This window comes from Phyllobates terribilis, unplaced genomic scaffold (genome assembly GCF_046119375.1).
Source record: "Phyllobates terribilis strain yellow unplaced genomic scaffold, ASM4611937v1 Scaffold_341__1_contigs__length_2033592, whole genome shotgun sequence".
Lineage (NCBI taxonomy): Eukaryota > Metazoa > Chordata > Amphibia > Anura > Dendrobatidae > Phyllobates > Phyllobates terribilis.
This window is the reverse complement of record NW_027363101.1, coordinates 1,040,540-1,056,688: the sequence shown is the minus strand read 5'-3', so window position 1 is coordinate 1,056,688 and position 16,149 is coordinate 1,040,540. Positions and strand designations below refer to the sequence as shown.

General features: G+C 45.3%; 12 non-coding genes across 12 annotated transcripts; all 12 read right to left on the bottom strand.

The window, feature by feature from the left end:
* Positions 1 to 837: 837 nt before the first annotated feature.
* LOC141221935 (U2 spliceosomal RNA) lies at positions 838 to 1,028 on the bottom strand. Its single transcript, XR_012289850.1, has one exon. It is a non-coding gene; the product is annotated as a U2 spliceosomal RNA (small nuclear RNA).
* A 1,121-nt stretch (positions 1,029 to 2,149) lies between these two features.
* Positions 2,150 to 2,340, bottom strand: LOC141221934 (U2 spliceosomal RNA). The gene has a single exon (XR_012289849.1). It is a non-coding gene; the product is annotated as a U2 spliceosomal RNA (small nuclear RNA).
* Positions 2,341 to 3,462: 1,122 nt separating this feature from the next.
* LOC141222036 (U2 spliceosomal RNA) lies at positions 3,463 to 3,653 on the bottom strand. The gene has a single exon (XR_012289946.1). It is a non-coding gene; the product is annotated as a U2 spliceosomal RNA (small nuclear RNA).
* A 1,121-nt stretch (positions 3,654 to 4,774) lies between these two features.
* On the bottom strand, positions 4,775 to 4,965 carry LOC141221933 (U2 spliceosomal RNA). Its single transcript, XR_012289848.1, has one exon. It is a non-coding gene; the product is annotated as a U2 spliceosomal RNA (small nuclear RNA).
* Positions 4,966 to 6,085: 1,120 nt separating this feature from the next.
* LOC141222035 (U2 spliceosomal RNA) lies at positions 6,086 to 6,276 on the bottom strand. The gene has a single exon (XR_012289945.1). It is a non-coding gene; the product is annotated as a U2 spliceosomal RNA (small nuclear RNA).
* Positions 6,277 to 7,397: 1,121 nt separating this feature from the next.
* On the bottom strand, positions 7,398 to 7,588 carry LOC141221931 (U2 spliceosomal RNA). The gene has a single exon (XR_012289846.1). It is a non-coding gene; the product is annotated as a U2 spliceosomal RNA (small nuclear RNA).
* Positions 7,589 to 8,711: 1,123 nt separating this feature from the next.
* Positions 8,712 to 8,902, bottom strand: LOC141221875 (U2 spliceosomal RNA). Its single transcript, XR_012289791.1, has one exon. It is a non-coding gene; the product is annotated as a U2 spliceosomal RNA (small nuclear RNA).
* Positions 8,903 to 10,024: 1,122 nt separating this feature from the next.
* Positions 10,025 to 10,215, bottom strand: LOC141221930 (U2 spliceosomal RNA). The gene has a single exon (XR_012289845.1). It is a non-coding gene; the product is annotated as a U2 spliceosomal RNA (small nuclear RNA).
* Positions 10,216 to 11,330: 1,115 nt separating this feature from the next.
* On the bottom strand, positions 11,331 to 11,521 carry LOC141221990 (U2 spliceosomal RNA). Its single transcript, XR_012289901.1, has one exon. It is a non-coding gene; the product is annotated as a U2 spliceosomal RNA (small nuclear RNA).
* A 1,120-nt stretch (positions 11,522 to 12,641) lies between these two features.
* LOC141221929 (U2 spliceosomal RNA) lies at positions 12,642 to 12,832 on the bottom strand. The gene has a single exon (XR_012289844.1). It is a non-coding gene; the product is annotated as a U2 spliceosomal RNA (small nuclear RNA).
* A 1,119-nt stretch (positions 12,833 to 13,951) lies between these two features.
* LOC141221844 (U2 spliceosomal RNA) lies at positions 13,952 to 14,142 on the bottom strand. The gene has a single exon (XR_012289763.1). It is a non-coding gene; the product is annotated as a U2 spliceosomal RNA (small nuclear RNA).
* A 1,121-nt stretch (positions 14,143 to 15,263) lies between these two features.
* On the bottom strand, positions 15,264 to 15,454 carry LOC141221928 (U2 spliceosomal RNA). Its single transcript, XR_012289843.1, has one exon. It is a non-coding gene; the product is annotated as a U2 spliceosomal RNA (small nuclear RNA).
* Positions 15,455 to 16,149: the final 695 nt, after the last annotated feature.

The window sequence follows — 16,149 nt, the reverse complement described above, 5'->3', positions numbered from 1 at the left end:
TGTCTACCCTTAGCAGGAGGGTTGCTGATTAATTACCTCTCCTGCTGCTGCTGCTGCTGGCTGTCCAGCAGCAGACTGAAGGTGGCTGCTGCTGTGCGCAGGTATATAAAGGCTCAGAGCCTATTATGACACGCGCAGCCAGCGTTCCATTGCCACATTCCGTCTACTGCAGGCGGGATACCTGGATGGCTGAATGTCACTGAGAAGCTCACAGAGACCGCCATAAGTAACAGTTTAAAAGAATGCCACAGACTAATCAACCAAACTTTTTGGGTTGGTTTCTCTTTTATAGTCTGCAGGCATTAAATGAAAGAAGTCAGTGTTCCAGCAGAGGGAGACAACGTTTCAGAAAAGGCATTGTAGCAAACCAAAAAAGAAATTTTAAGCGCAGCAGAGTAACCAGGTCACATACCTGTTAGCTCAGGTGAGTTTAAAAGGCTGCTGTTGATAACAAGGGCATTTGCTAAATAGATGGTGTGTGTGCAACAATATACTGAAAGGTCAATTATATTGTGCAGCTTATCTCACCACCTGTAGTTATTTAGGTGAAAGCTCCAAAATGCTTGCCTAATATGTCTGTTTATCCAAAAGGAAGTATAGAGGGAGAGCTAGATAGATAGCATTGCATTACATTACATTACATGGCAATGCAATGCACAGTTGCTGAAGTTGAACCAAAATGAGCTTGTCATCTGGCTTCTGCAACTTTTAACATGAAAAATCCAATGAGGAGAAGAAAAGCAAAGCCAAAGAGTCCATCCCAAAATCCGACAAACAAGCAAAATGAACAAAAAGCATTGAATTCAATTCTTTCTGATTTTAGAAACTGCATTAAAGAAGGGGTGCACCGGTCCTGGAGATACTGCAATACCAGGTCAATGCGTGGAGTGGACAGAGCAAGCTCTTTTTCCATCTCCCTGTTCTAAAAATCCATTTAATATATGGTCCCCAGATAGGGGACGTATCAGATATTAAACTGATAAGAACAGATACTACACTTGATCTTAGCCAAAAGGCCGAGAAGCGATAACCAGAATTGGTTTCCGACTACGGTGCCACCCAAGGATTCTGAAAAGTCCATTTGTGGAGATGGCCACCTGGACTCCCGTTGAGAAGACATGCTGTCAACCTCTAGATCCCTCACATGCCTGCACTTTTCGGCTTGCTGCTGCTGCAATCCACGCGTTTTAGATCTGCATAACTCCACCTCTTTTAGCACAGTACCCTCAACCCCCGGCTGTTCCCACCCGCCTCAACACCGTTGGAAGGGAGGAGAACCAATTAAGGCGGGGGGGGGGGTGGAACGAGCAGCTGTCTACCCTTAGCAGGAGGGTTGCTGATTAATTACCTCTCCTGCTGCTGCTGCTGCTGGCTGTCCAGCAGCAGACTGAAGGTGGCTGCTGCTGTGCGCAGGTATATAAAGGCTCAGAGCCTATTATGACACGCGCAGCCAGCGTTCCATTGCCACATTCCGTCTACTGCAGGCGGGATACCTGGATGGCTGAATGTCACTGAGAAGCTCACAGAGACCGCCATAAGCAACAGTTTAAAAGAATGCCACAGACTAATCAACCAAACTTTTTGGGTTGGTTTCTCTTTTATAGTCTGCAGGCATTAAATGAAAGAAGTCAGTGTTCCAGCAGAGGGAGACAACGTTTCAGAAAAGGCATTGTAGCAAACCAAAAAAGAAATTTTAAGCGCAGCAGAGTAACCAGCTCACATACCTGTTAGCTCAGGTGAGTTTAAAAGGCTGCTGTTGATAACAAGGGGATTTGCTAAATAGATGGTGTGTGTGCAACAATATACTGAAAGGTCAATTATATTGTGCAGCTTATCTCACCACCTGTAGTTATTTAGGTGAAAGCTCCAAAATGCTTGCCTAATATGTATGTTTATCCAAAAGGAAGTATAGAGGGAGAGCTAGATAGATAGCATTGCATTACATTACATTACATGGCAATGCAATGCACAGTTGCTGAAGTTGAACCAAAATGAGCTTGTCATCTGGCTTCTGCAACTTTTAACATGAAAAATCCAATGAGGAGAAGAAAAGCAAAGCCAAAGATTCCATCCCAAAATCCGACAAACAAGCAAAATGAACAAAAAGCATTGAATTCAATTCTTTCTGATTTTAGAAACTGCATTAAAGAAGGGGTGCACCGGTCCTGGAGATACTGCAATACCAGGTCAATGCGTGGAGTGGACAGAGCAAGCTCTTTTTCCATCTCCCTGTTCTAAAAATCCATTTAATATATGGTCCCCAGATAGGGGACGTATCAGATATTAAACTGATAAGAACAGATACTACACTTGATCTTAGCCAAAAGGCCGAGAAGCGATAACCAGAATTGGTTTCCGACTACGGTGCCACCCAAGGATTCTGAAAAGTCCATTTGTGGAGATGGCCACCTGGACTCCCGTTAAGAAGACATGCTGTCAACCTCTAGATCCCTCACATGCCTGCACTTTTCGGCTAGCTGCTGCTGCAATCCACGCGTTTTAGATCTGCATAACTCCACCTCTTTTAGCACAGTACCCTCAACCCCCGGCTGTTCCCACCCGCCTCAACACCGTTGGAAGGGAGGAGAACCAATTAAGGCGGGGGGGGGGGGTGGAACGAGCAGCTGTCTACCCTTAGCAGGAGGGTTGCTGATTAATTACCTCTCCTGCTGCTGCTGCTGCTGGCTGTCCAGCAGCAGACTGAAGGTGGCTGCTGCTGTGCGCAGGTATATAAAGGCTCAGAGCCTATTATGACACGCGCAGCCAGCGTTCCATTGCCACATTCCGTCTACTGCAGGCGGGATACCTGGATGGCTGAATGTCACTGAGAAGCTCACAGAGACCGCCATAAGCAACAGTTTAAAAGAATGCCACAGACTAATCAACCAAACTTTTTGGGTTGGTTTCTCTTTTATAGTCTGCAGGCATTAAATGAAAGAAGTCAGTGTTCCAGCAGAGGGAGACAACGTTTCAGAAAAGGCATTGTAGCAAACCAAAAAAGAAATTTTAAGCGCAGCAGAGTAACCAGCTCACATACCTGTTAGCTCAGGTGAGTTTAAAAGGCTGCTGTTGATAACAAGGGCATTTGCTAAATAGATGGTGTGTGTGCAACAATATACTGAAAGGTCAATTATATTGTGCAGCTTATCTCACCACCTGTAGTTATTTAGGTGAAAGCTCCAAAATGCTTGCCTAATATGTCTGTTTATCCAAAAGGAAGTATAGAGGGAGAGCTAGATAGATAGCATTGCATTACATTACATTACATGGCAATGCAATGCACAGTTGCTGAAGTTGAACCAAAATGAGCTTGTCATCTGGCTTCTGCAACTTTTAACATGAAAAATCCAATGAGGAGAAGAAAAGCAAAGCCAAAGAGTCCATCCCAAAATCCGACAAACAAGCAAAATGAACAAAAAGCATTGAATTCAATTCTTTCTGATTTTAGAAACTGCATTAAAGAAGGGGTGCACCGCTCCTGGAGATACTGCAATACCAGGTCAATGCGTGGAGTGGACAGAGCAAGCTCTTTTTCCATCTCCCTGTTCTAAAAATCCATTTAATATATGGTCCCCAGATAGGGGACGTATCAGATATTAAACTGATAAGAACAGATACTACACTTGATCTTAGCCAAAAGGCCGAGTAGCGATAACCAGAATTGGTTTCCGACTACGGTGCCACCCAAGGATTCTGAAAAGTCCATTTGTGGAGATGGCCACCTGGACTCCCGTTAAGAAGACATGCTGTCAACCTCTAGATCCCTCACATGCCTGCACTTTTCGGCTTGCTGCTGCTGCAATCCACGCGTTTTAGATCTGCATAACTCCACCTCTTTTAGCACAGTACCCTCAACCCCCGGCTGTTCCCACCCGCCTCAACACCGTTGGAAGGGAGGAGAACCAATTAAGGCGGGGGGGGGGGTGGAACGAGCAGCTGTCTACCCTTAGCAGGAGGGTTGCTGATTAATTACCTCTCCTGCTGCTGCTGCTGCTGGCTGTCCAGCAGCAGACTGAAGGTGGCTGCTGCTGTGCGCAGGTATATAAAGGCTCAGAGCCTATTATGACACGCGCAGCCAGCGTTCCATTGCCACATTCCGTCTACTGCAGGCGGGATACCTGGATGGCTGAATGTCACTGAGAAGCTCACAGAGACCGCCATAAGTAACAGTTTAAAAGAATGCCACAGACTAATCAACCAAACTTTTTGGGTTGGTTTCTCTTTTATAGTCTGCAGGCATTAAATGAAAGAAGTCAGTGTTCCAGCAGAGGGAGACAACGTTTCAGAAAAGGCATTGTAGCAAACCAAAAAAGAAATTTTAAGCGCAGCAGAGTAACCAGCTCACATACCTGTTAGCTCAGGTGAGTTTAAAAGGCTGCTGTTGATAACAAGGGCATTTGCTAAATAGATGGTGTGTGTGCAACAATATACTGAAAGGTCAATTATATTGTGCAGCTTATCTCACCACCTGTAGTTATTTAGGTGAAAGCTCCAAAATGCTTGCCTAATATGTCTGTTTATCCAAAAGGAAGTATAGAGGGAGAGCTAGATAGATAGCATTGCATTACATTACATTACATGGCAATGCAATGCACAGTTGCTGAAGTTGAACCAAAATGAGCTTGTCATCTGGCTTCTGCAACTTTTAACATGAAAAATCCAATGAGGAGAAGAAAAGCAAAGCCAAAGATTCCATCCCAAAATCCGACAAACAAGCAAAATGAACAAAAAGCATTGAATTCAATTCTTTCTGATTTTAGAAACTGCATTAAAGAAGGGGTGCACCGGTCCTGGAGATACTGCAATACCAGGTCAATGCGTGGAGTGGACAGAGCAAGCTCTTTTTCCATCTCCCTGTTCTAAAAATCCATTTAATATATGGTCCCCAGATAGGGGACGTATCAGATATTAAACTGATAAGAACAGATACTACACTTGATCTTAGCCAAAAGGCCGAGAAGCGATAACCAGAATTGGTTTCCGACTACGGTGCCACCCAAGGATTCTGAAAAGTCCATTTGTGGAGATGGCCACCTGGACTCCCGTTAAGAAGACATGCTGTCAACCTCTAGATCCCTCACATGCCTGCACTTTTCGGCTTGCTGCTGCTGCAATCCACGCGTTTTAGATCTGCATAACTCCACCTCTTTTAGCACAGTACCCTCAACCCCCGGCTGTTCCCACCCGCCTCAACACCGTTGGAAGGGAGGAGAACCAATTAAGGCGGGGGGGGGGTGGAACGAGCAGCTGTCTACCCTTAGCAGGAGGGTTGCTGATTAATTACCTCTCCTGCTGCTGCTGCTGCTGGCTGTCCAGCAGCAGACTGAAGGTGGCTGCTGCTGTGCGCAGGTATATAAAGGCTCAGAGCCTATTATGACACGCGCAGCCAGCGTTCCATTGCCACATTCCGTCTACTGCAGGCGGGATACCTGGATGGCTGAATGTCACTGAGAAGCTCACAGAGACCGCCATAAGCAACAGTTTAAAAGAATGCCACAGACTAATCAACCAAACTTTTTGGGTTGGTTTCTCTTTTATAGTCTGCAGGCATTAAATGAAAGAAGTCAGTGTTCCAGCAGAGGGAGACAACGTTTCAGAAAAGGCATTGTAGCAAACCAAAAAAGAAATTTTAAGCGCAGCAGAGTAACCAGCTCACATACCTGTTAGCTCAGGTGAGTTTAAAAGGCTGCTGTTGATAACAAGGGCATTTGCTAAATAGATGGTGTGTGTGCAACAATATACTGAAAGGTCAATTATATTGTGCAGCTTATCTCACCACCTGTAGTTATTTAGGTGAAAGCTCCAAAATGCTTGCCTAATATGTCTGTTTATCCAAAAGGAAGTATAGAGGGAGAGCTAGATAGATAGCATTGCATTACATTACATTACATGGCAATGCAATGCACAGTTGCTGAAGTTGAACCAAAATGAGCTTGTCATCTGGCTTCTGCAACTTTTAACATGAAAAATCCAATGAGGAGAAGAAAAGCAAAGCCAAAGAGTCCATCCCAAAATCCGACAAACAAGCAAAATGAACAAAAAGCATTGAATTCAATTCTTTCTGATTTTAGAAACTGCATTAAAGAAGGGGTGCACCGCTCCTGGAGATACTGCAATACCAGGTCAATGCGTGGAGTGGACAGAGCAAGCTCTTTTTCCATCTCCCTGTTCTAAAAATCCATTTAATATATGGTCCCCAGATAGGGGACGTATCAGATATTAAACTGATAAGAACAGATACTACACTTGATCTTAGCCAAAAGGCCGAGTAGCGATAACCAGAATTGGTTTCCGACTACGGTGCCACCCAAGGATTCTGAAAAGTCCATTTGTGGAGATGGCCACCTGGACTCCCGTTAAGAAGACATGCTGTCAACCTCTAGATCCCTCACATGCCTGCACTTTTCGGCTTGCTGCTGCTGCAATCCACGCGTTTTAGATCTGCATAACTCCACCTCTTTTAGCACAGTACCCTCAACCCCCGGCTGTTCCCACCCGCCTCAACACCGTTGGAAGGGAGGAGAACCAATTAAGGCGGGGGGGGGGGTGGAACGAGCAGCTGTCTACCCTTAGCAGGAGGGTTGCTGATTAATTACCTCTCCTGCTGCTGCTGCTGCTGGCTGTCCAGCAGCAGACTGAAGGTGGCTGCTGCTGTGCGCAGGTATATAAAGGCTCAGAGCCTATTATGACACGCGCAGCCAGCGTTCCATTGCCACATTCCGTCTACTGCAGGCGGGATACCTGGATGGCTGAATGTCACTGAGAAGCTCACAGAGACCGCCATAAGTAACAGTTTAAAAGAATGCCACAGACTAATCAACCAAACTTTTTGGGTTGGTTTCTCTTTTATAGTCTGCAGGCATTAAATGAAAGAAGTCAGTGTTCCAGCAGAGGGAGACAACGTTTCAGAAAAGGCATTGTAGCAAACCAAAAAAGAAATTTTAAGCGCAGCAGAGTAACCAGCTCACATACCTGTTAGCTCAGGTGAGTTTAAAAGGCTGCTGTTGATAACAAGGGCATTTGCTAAATAGATGGTGTGTGTGCAACAATATACTGAAAGGTCAATTATATTGTGCAGCTTATCTCACCACCTGTAGTTATTTAGGTGAAAGCTCCAAAATGCTTGCCTAATATGTCTGTTTATCCAAAAGGAAGTATAGAGGGAGAGCTAGATAGATAGCATTGCATTACATTACATTACATGGCAATGCAATGCACAGTTGCTGAAGTTGAACCAAAATGAGCTTGTCATCTGGCTTCTGCAACTTTTAACATGAAAAATCCAATGAGGAGAAGAAAAGCAAAGCCAAAGAGTCCATCCCAAAATCCGACAAACAAGCAAAATGAACAAAAAGCATTGAATTCAATTCTTTCTGATTTTAGAAACTGCATTAAAGAAGGGGTGCACCGGTCCTGGAGATACTGCAATACCAGGTCAATGCGTGGAGTGGACAGAGCAAGCTCTTTTTCCATCTCCCTGTTCTAAAAATCCATTTAATATATGGTCCCCAGATAGGGGACGTATCAGATATTAAACTGATAAGAACAGATACTACACTTGATCTTAGCCAAAAGGCCGAGAAGCGATAACCAGAATTGGTTTCCGACTACGGTGCCACCCAAGGATTCTGAAAAGTCCATTTGTGGAGATGGCCACCTGGACTCCCGTTAAGAAGACATGCTGTCAACCTCTAGATCCCTCACATGCCTGCACTTTTCGGCTTGCTGCTGCTGCAATCCACGCGTTTTAGATCTGCATAACTCCACCTCTTTTAGCACAGTACCCTCAACCCCCGGCTGTTCCCACCCGCCTCAACACCGTTGGAAGGGAGGAGAACCAATTAAGGCGGGGGGGGGGGGGTGGAACGAGCAGCTGTCTACCCTTAGCAGGAGGGTTGCTGATTAATTACCTCTCCTGCTGCTGCTGCTGCTGGCTGTCCAGCAGCAGACTGAAGGTGGCTGCTGCTGTGCGCAGGTATATAAAGGCTCAGAGCCTATTATGACACGCGCAGCCAGCGTTCCATTGCCACATTCCGTCTACTGCAGGCGGGATACCTGGATGGCTGAATGTCACTGAGAAGCTCACAGAGACCGCCATAAGCAACAGTTTAAAAGAATGCCACAGACTAATCAACCAAACTTTTTGGGTTGGTTTCTCTTTTATAGTCTGCAGGCATTAAATGAAAGAAGTCAGTGTTCCAGCAGAGGGAGACAACGTTTCAGAAAAGGCATTGTAGCAAACCAAAAAAGAAATTTTAAGCGCAGCAGAGTAACCAGCTCACATACCTGTTAGCTCAGGTGAGTTTAAAAGGCTGCTGTTGATAACAAGGGCATTTGCTAAATAGATGGTGTGTGTGCAACAATATACTGAAAGGTCAATTATATTGTGCAGCTTATCTCACCACCTGTAGTTATTTAGGTGAAAGCTCCAAAATGCTTGCCTAATATGTCTGTTTATCCAAAAGGAAGTATAGAGGGAGAGCTAGATAGATAGCATTGCATTACATTACATTACATGGCAATGCAATGCACAGTTGCTGAAGTTGAACCAAAATGAGCTTGTCATCTGGCTTCTGCAACTTTTAACATGAAAAATCCAATGAGGAGAAGAAAAGCAAAGCCAAAGAGTCCATCCCAAAATCCGACAAACAAGCAAAATGAACAAAAAGCATTGAATTCAATTCTTTCTGATTTTAGAAACTGCATTAAAGAAGGGGTGCACCGCTCCTGGAGATACTGCAATACCAGGTCAATGCGTGGAGTGGACAGAGCAAGCTCTTTTTCCATCTCCCTGTTCTAAAAATCCATTTAATATATGGTCCCCAGATAGGGGACGTATCAGATATTAAACTGATAAGAACAGATACTACACTTGATCTTAGCCAAAAGGCCGAGAAGCGATAACCAGAATTGGTTTCCGACTACGGTGCCACCCAAGGATTCTGAAAAGTCCATTTGTGGAGATGGCCACCTGGACTCCCGTTAAGAAGACATGCTGTCAACCTCTAGATCCCTCACATGCCTGCACTTTTCGGCTTGCTGCTGCTGCAATCCACGCGTTTTAGATCTGCATAACTCCACCTCTTTTAGCACAGTACCCTCAACCCCCGGCTGTTCCCACCCGCCTCAACACCGTTGGAAGGGAGGAGAACCAATTAAGGCGGGGGGGGGGGGTGGAACGAGCAGCTGTCTACCCTTAGCAGGAGGGTTGCTGATTAATTACCTCTCCTGCTGCTGCTGCTGCTGGCTGTCCAGCAGCAGACTGAAGGTGGCTGCTGCTGTGCGCAGGTATATAAAGGCTCAGAGCCTATTATGACACGCGCAGCCAGCGTTCCATTGCCACATTCCGTCTACTGCAGGCGGGATACCTGGATGGCTGAATGTCACTGAGAAGCTCACAGAGACCGCCATAAGCAACAGTTTAAAAGAATGCCACAGACTAATCAACCAAACTTTTTGGGTTGGTTTCTCTTTTATAGTCTGCAGGCATTAAATGAAAGAAGTCAGTGTTCCAGCAGAGGGAGACAACGTTTCAGAAAAGGCATTGTAGCAAACCAAAAAAGAAATGTTAAGCGCAGCAGAGTAACCAGCTCACATACCTGTTAGCTCAGGTGAGTTTAAAAGGCTGCTGTTGATAACAAGGGCATTTGCTAAATAGATGGTGTGTGTGCAACAATATACTGAAAGGTCAATTATATTGTGCAGCTTATCTCACCACCTGTAGTTATTTAGGTGAAAGCTCCAAAATGCTTGCCTAATATGTCTGTTTATCCAAAAGGAAGTATAGAGGGAGAGCTAGATAGATAGCATTGCATTACATTACATTACATGGCAATGCAATGCACAGTTGCTGAAGTTGAACCAAAATGAGCTTGTCATCTGGCTTCTGCAACTTTTAACATGAAAAATCCAATGAGGAGAAGAAAAGCAAAGCCAAAGAGTCCATCCCAAAATCCGACAAACAAGCAAAATGAACAAAAAGCATTGAATTCAATTCTTTCTGATTTTAGAAACTGCATTAAAGAAGGGGTGCACCGGTCCTGGAGATACTGCAATACCAGGTCAATGCGTGGAGTGGACAGAGCAAGCTCTTTTTCCATCTCCCTGTTCTAAAAATCCATTTAATATATGGTCCCCAGATAGGGGACGTATCAGATATTAAACTGATAAGAACAGATACTACACTTGATCTTAGCCAAAAGGCCGAGAAGCGATAACCAGAATTGGTTTCCGACTACGGTGCCACCCAAGGATTCTGAAAAGTCCATTTGTGGAGATGGCCACCTGGACTCCCGTTAAGAAGACATGCTGTCAACCTCTAGATCCCTCACATGCCTGCACTTTTCGGCTTGCTGCTGCTGCAATCCACGCGTTTTAGATCTGCATAACTCCACCTCTTTTAGCACAGTACCCTCAACCCCCGGCTGTTCCCACCCGCCTCAACACCGTTGGAAGGGAGGAGAACCAATTAAGGCGGGGGGGGGGGTGGAACGAGCAGCTGTCTACCCTTAGCAGGAGGGTTGCTGATTAATTACCTCTCCTGCTGCTGCTGGCTGTCCAGCAGCAGACTGAAGGTGGCTGCTGCTGTGCGCAGGTATATAAAGGCTCAGAGCCTATTATGACACGCGCAGCCAGCGTTCCATTGCCACATTCCGTCTACTGCAGGCGGGATACCTGGATGGCTGAATGTCACTGAGAAGCTCACAGAGACCGCCATAAGCAACAGTTTAAAAGAATGCCACAGACTAATCAACCAAACTTTTTGGGTTGGTTTCTCTTTTATAGTCTGCAGGCATTAAATGAAAGAAGTCAGTGTTCCAGCAGAGGGAGACAACGTTTCAGAAAAGGCATTGTAGCAAACCAAAAAAGAAATTTTAAGCGCAGCAGAGTAACCAGCTCACATACCTGTTAGCTCAGGTGAGTTTAAAAGGCTGCTGTTGATAACAAGGGCATTTGCTAAATAGATGGTGTGTGTGCAACAATATACTGAAAGGTCAATTATATTGTGCAGCTTATCTCACCACCTGTAGTTATTTAGGTGAAAGCTCCAAAATGCTTGCCTAATATGTCTGTTTATCCAAAAGGAAGTATAGAGGGAGAGCTAGATAGATAGCATTGCATTACATTACATTACATGGCAATGCAATGCACAGTTGCTGAAGTTGAACCAAAATGAGCTTGTCATCTGGCTTCTGCAACTTTTAACATGAAAAATCCAATGAGGAGAAGAAAAGCAAAGCCAAAGAGTCCATCCCAAAATCCGACAAACAAGCAAAATGCACAAAAAGCATTGAATTCAATTCTTTCTGATTTTAGAAACTGCATTAAAGAAGGGGTGCACCGGTCCTGGAGATACTGCAATACCAGGTCAATGCGTGGAGTGGACAGAGCAAGCTCTTTTTCCATCTCCCTGTTCTAAAAATCCATTTAATTTATGGTCCCCAGATAGGGGACGTATCAGATATTAAACTGATAAGAACAGATACTACACTTGATCTTAGCCAAAAGGCCGAGAAGCGATAACCAGAATTGGTTTCCGACTACGGTGCCACCCAAGGATTCTGAAAAGTCCATTTGTGGAGATGGCCACCTGGACTCCCGTTAAGAAGACATGCTGTCAACCTCTAGATCCCTCACATGCCTGCACTTTTCGGCTTGCTGCTGCTGCAATCCACGCGTTTTAGATCTGCATAACTCCACCTCTTTTAGCACAGTACCCTCAACCCCCGGCTGTTCCCACCCGCCTCAACACCGTTGGAAGGGAGGAGAACCAATTAAGGCGGGGGGGGGGTGGAACGAGCAGCTGTCTACCCTTAGCAGGAGGGTTGCTGATTAATTACCTCTCCTGCTGCTGCTGCTGCTGGCTGTCCAGCAGCAGACTGAAGGTGGCTGCTGCTGTGCGCAGGTATATAAAGGCTCAGAGCCTATTATGACACGCGCAGCCAGCGTTCCATTGCCACATTCCGTCTACTGCAGGCGGGATACCTGGATGGCTGAATGTCACTGAGAAGCTCACAGAGACCGCCATAAGCAACAGTTTAAAAGAATGCCACAGACTAATCAACCAAACTTTTTGGGTTGGTTTCTCTTTTATAGTCTGCAGGCATTAAATGAAAGAAGTCAGTGTTCCAGCAGAGGGAGACAACGTTTCAGAAAAGGCATTGTAGCAAACCAAAAAAGAAATTTTAAGCGCAGCAGAGTAACCAGCTCACATTCCTGTTAGCTCAGGTGAGTTTAAAAGGCTGCTGTTGATAACAAGGGCATTTGCTAAATAGATGGTGTGTGTGCAACAATATACTGAAAGGTCAATTATATTGTGCAGCTTATCTCACCACCTGTAGTTATTTAGGTGAAAGCTCCAAAATGCTTGCCTAATATGTCTGTTTATCCAAAAGGAAGTATAGAGGGAGAGCTAGATAGATAGCATTGCATTACATTACATTACATGGCAATGCAATGCACAGTTGCTGAAGTTGAACCAAAATGAGCTTGTCATCTGGCTTCTGCAACTTTTAACATGAAAAATCCAATGAGGAGAAGAAAAGCAAAGCCAAAGAGTCCATCCCAAAATCCGACAAACAAGCAAAATGAACAAAAAGCATTGAATTCAATTCTTTCTGATTTTAGAAACTGCATTAAAGAAGGGGTGCACCGGTCCTGGAGATACTGCAATACCAGGTCAATGCGTGGAGTGGACAGAGCAAGCTCTTTTTCCATCTCCCTGTTCTAAAAATCCATTTAATATATGGTCCCCAGATAGGGGACGTATCAGATATTAAACTGATAAGAACAGATACTACACTTGATCTTAGCCAAAAGGCCGAGAAGCGATAACCAGAATTGGTTTCCGACTACGGTGCCACCCAAGGATTCTGAAAAGTCCATTTGTGGAGATGGCCACCTGGACTCCCGTTAAGAAGACATGCTGTCAACCTCTAGATCCCTCACATGCCTGCACTTTTCGGCTTGCTGCTGCTGCAATCCACGCGTTTTAGATCTGCATAACTCCACCTCTTTTAGCACAGTACCCTCAACCCCCGGCTGTTCCCACCCGCCTCAACACCGTTGGAAGGGAGGAGAACCAATTAAGGCGGGGGGGGGTGGAACGAGCAGCTGTCTACCCTTAGCAGGAGGGTTGCTGATTAATTACCTCTCCTGCTGCTGCTGCTGCTGGCTGTCCAGCAGCAGACTGAAGGTGGCTGCTGCTGTGCGCAGGTATATAAAGGCTCAGAGCCTATTATGACACGCGCAGCCAGCGTTCCATTGCCACATTCCGTCTACTGCAGGCGGGATACCTGGATGGCTGAATGTCACTGAGAAGCTCACAGAGACCGCCATAAGCAACAGTTTAAAAGAATGCCACAGACTAATCAACCAAACTTTTTGGGTTGGTTTCTCTTTTATAGTCTGCAGGCATTAAATGAAAGAAGTCAGTGTTCCAGCAGAGGGAGACAACGTTTCAGAAAAGGCATTGTAGCAAACCAAAAAAGAAATTTTAAGCGCAGCAGAGTAACCAGCTCACATACCTGTTAGCTCAGGTGAGTTTAAAAGGCTGCTGTTGATAACAAGGGCATTTGCTAAATAGATGGTGTGTGTGCAACAATATACTGAAAGGTCAATTATATTGTGCAGCTTATCTCACCACCTGTAGTTATTTAGGTGAAAGCTCCAAAATGCTTGCCTAATATGTCTGTTTATCCAAAAGGAAGTATAGAGGGAGAGCTAGATAGATAGCATTGCATTACATTACATTACATGGCAATGCAATGCACAGTTGCTGAAGTTGAACCAAAATGAGCTTGTCATCTGGCTTCTGCAACTTTTAACATGAAAAATGCAATGAGGAGAAGAAAAGCAAAGCCAAAGAGTCCATCCCAAAATCCGACAAACAAGCAAAATGAACAAAAAGCATTGAATTCAATTCTTTCTGATTTTAGAAACTGCATTAAAGAAGGGGTGCACTGGTCCTGGAGATACTGCAATACCAGGTCAATGCGTGGAGTGGACAGAGCAAGCTCTTTTTCCATCTCCCTGTTCTAAAAATCCATTTAATATATGGTCCCCAGATAGGGGACGTATCAGATATTAAACTGATAAGAACAGATACTACACTTGATCTTAGCCAAAAGGCCGAGAAGCGATAACCAGAATTGGTTTCCGACTACGGTGCCACCCAAGGATTCTGAAAAGTCCATTTGTGGAGATGGCCACCTGGACTCCCGTTAAGAAGACATGCTGTCAACCTCTAGATCCCTCACATGCCTGCACTTTTCGGCTTGCTGCTGCTGCAATCCACGCGTTTTAGATCTGCATAACTCCACCTCTTTTAGCACAGTACCCTCAACCCCCGGCTGTTCCCACCCGCCTCAACACCGTTGGAAGGGAGGAGAACCAATTAAGGCGGGGGGGGGGGTGGAACGAGCAGCTGTCTACCCTTAGCAGGAGGGTTGCTGATTAATTACCTCTCCTGCTGCTGCTGCTGCTGGCTGTCCAGCAGCAGACTGAAGGTGGCTGCTGCTGTGCGCAGGTATATAATGGCTCAGAGCCTATTATGACACGCGCAGCCAGCGTTCCATTGCCACATTCCGTCTACTGCAGGCGGGATACCTGGATGGCTGAATGTCACTGAGAAGCTCACAGAGACCGCCATAAGCAACAGTTTAAAAGAATGCCACAGACTAATCAACCAAACTTTTTGGGTTGGTTTCTCTTTTATAGTCTGCAGGCATTAAATGAAAGAAGTCAGTGTTCCAGCAGAGGGAGACAACGTTTCAGAAAAGGCATTGTAGCAAACCAAAAAAGAAATTTTAAGCGCAGCAGAGTAACCAGCTCACATACCTGTTAGCTCAGGTGAGTTTAAAAGGCTGCTGTTGATAACAAGGGCATTTGCTAAATAGATGGTGTGTGTGCAACAATATACTGAAAGGTCAATTATATTGTGCAGCTTATCTCACCACCTGTAGTTATTTAGGTGAAAGCTCCAAAATGCTTGCCTAATATGTCTGTTTATCCAAAAGGAAGTATAGAGGGAGAGCTAGATAGATAGCATTGCATTACATTACATTACATGGCAATGCAATGCACAGTTGCTGAAGTTGAACCAAAATGAGCTTGTCATCTGGCTTCTGCAACTTTTAACATGAAAAATCCAATGAGGAGAAGAAAAGCAAAGCCAAAGAGTCCATCCCAAAATCCGACAAACAAGCAAAATGAACAAAAAGCATTGAATTCAATTCTTTCTGATTTTAGAAACTGCATTAAAGAAGGGGTGCACCGGTCCTGGAGATACTGCAATACCAGGTCAATGCGTGGAGTGGACAGAGCAAGCTCTTTTTCCATCTCCCTGTTCTAAAAATCCATTTAATATATGGTCCCCAGATAGGGGACGTATCAGATATTAAACTGATAAGAACAGATACTACACTTGATCTTAGCCAAAAGGCCGAGAAGCGATAACCAGAATTGGTTTCCGACTACGGTGCCACCCAAGGATTCTGAAAAGTCCATTTGTGGAGATGGCCACCTGGACTCCCGTTAAGAAGACATGCTGTCAACCTCTAGATCCCTCACATGCCTGCACTTTTCGGCTTGCTGCTGCTGCAATCCACGCGTTTTAGATCTGCATAACTCCACCTCTTTTAGCACAGTACCCTCAACCCCCGGCTGTTCCCACCCGCCTCAACACCGTTGGAAGGGAGGAGAACCAATTAAGGCGGGGGGGGGGGGGGGGGGTGGAACGAGCAGCTGTCTACCCTTAGCAGGAGGGTTGCTGATTAATTACCTCTCCTGCTGCTGCTGCTGCTGGCTGTCCAGCAGCAGACTGAAGGTGGCTGCTGCTGTGCGCAGGTATATAAAGGCTCAGAGCCTATTATGACACGCGCAGCCAGCGTTCCATTGCCACATTCCGTCTACTGCAGGCGGGATACCTGGATGGCTGAATGTCACTGAGAAGCTCACAGAGACCGCCATAAGCAACAGTTTAAAAGAATGCCACAGACTAATCAACCAAACTTTTTGGGTTGGTTTCTCTTTTATAGTCTGCAGGCATTAAATGAAAGAAGTCAGTGTTCCAGCAGAGGGAGACAACGTTTCAGAAAAGGCATTGTAGCAAACCAAAAAAGAAATTTTAAGCGCAGCAGAGTAACCAGC